We start from the raw sequence: 1,554 nt of genomic DNA, 5'->3' as shown, positions 1-1,554 counted from the left end.
GGAGGAGAAGGAGAAGGAGAAGGAGAAGGAGAAGGAGAAGGAGAAGGAGAAGAAGAAGAAGAAGAAGAAGAAGAAGAAGAAGAAGAAGAAGAAGAAGAGGAGGAGGAGGAGGAGGAGGAGGAGGAGGAGGAGGGGAAGAGGAGAAGAAGTGGAGGAGAAAAGGAGACAGGCAGAGGAGGAGTAGGGGAGGAAGAGGGGAGGAGGAGGAGGAAGAAAAAGAAGAAGAAGAAGAGGATGATGATGATGAAGAAGCAAATATTAACATTTGCCATCCATTTTTCTGACCAGTGAGCATCAAGTGTTTTAAATAAGGTGCATTTTCTAAATCCCAGCCAGTACTTCTTTTTGATTCAAACAGTGGGCTGGACTGAATTTCCTTGAGCATCTGTCTCTTACTACTAACTCTTCAAACAGGGAAATCTAGTTTAAAGGCACCACCCTGAGGAAGCAAGAAGAGGGTCGCTGAAATGTAGCTAGGAACACTTACTGTGCAGTCGAGACATAAGCATCTATACCCTCTCATATGGCATGGTTGCTCTGTGTGTACAATGCACAGGCAACATTTCAGTTTGTCTAAACTAGAAATCCATGTAAAATACAGATTCCTTTGTGGACACCTGTGCGGTGTTTCCCTCGTCTCCATGGTTGAGTTCCATTTGTTGAAGGCCTATGGCTGTGACTTGAGGTCTCTACCCTCGCAGAATCTGTAGCCTTCAGGAAACCTGAGTGCCTTACGTGGCTTGTGAACACCAACTGGGAGTCAGGAGGGGCTGGTGCAACATGGCTTTAAGGCATTGACAGTTCATCAGCACTTGCCATCACTCCATCATTGAAACCTTAAGATGGGTTGTGTGTTTTTACAAAGTAATGGATTTAAGTTTAGGCTCAGGAAAATCATATTGTCAATATATGTATCTAAGCATATATTTGTTTACTGTATATTTTTAAAAGCTTTATTGTAAATTTATGCAAAAATTAACAGGATTTGTTTTCTTATGGCAATATGCCAGGCAGTGTTTGTGTTCTCTGAGGCAATTCTTTAATTACCATATTCTGAGTATGTGATATTCTGTTCAGTGCTAAACAGTATTCACAGGCCTAAGCTAGGTTTGTATGGTGACCCACTACAAAATTTTACACATATTTTTGTATTGTGATTCCTATAATATACCAGAGAATTTTTACTTATTTGTAAAATATTGTACAGTTTTAATAAAAATTATTTTAAAATCTTAGACGATCAAAGCACCCCATGGATATTATTAAGATTTGAAGTTATGGGCTACTGCAGCCATTTCTGTGTTTTTGCTTTGACTCTATGAACAATAATGCCTATTTCTATGCCAGAAGGGGAATCTGAACCTGCTGCCCCTGGGCAGGGGCTGGGTAGCCACCTGCAGCTTTCTCCAAATCATCTAAAATCACCTGGAGGAGACCTCTGCATCAGGTACCTGGCAGCACCTGACTGAGGCTGGGCAACTGGAAAGCTTCCTCCTGCCTGTCAAATGCGAGCTGACAGAGAAAGAATGCAAATAACTTATTTGTTTTAAATAT

Source organism: Octodon degus, unplaced genomic scaffold (genome assembly GCF_000260255.1).
Source record: "Octodon degus isolate 3935 unplaced genomic scaffold, OctDeg1.0 scaffold00010, whole genome shotgun sequence".
Lineage (NCBI taxonomy): Eukaryota > Metazoa > Chordata > Mammalia > Rodentia > Octodontidae > Octodon > Octodon degus.
The sequence above is the reverse complement of the archived record's forward strand: the minus strand, read 5'-3'. Positions refer to the sequence as shown.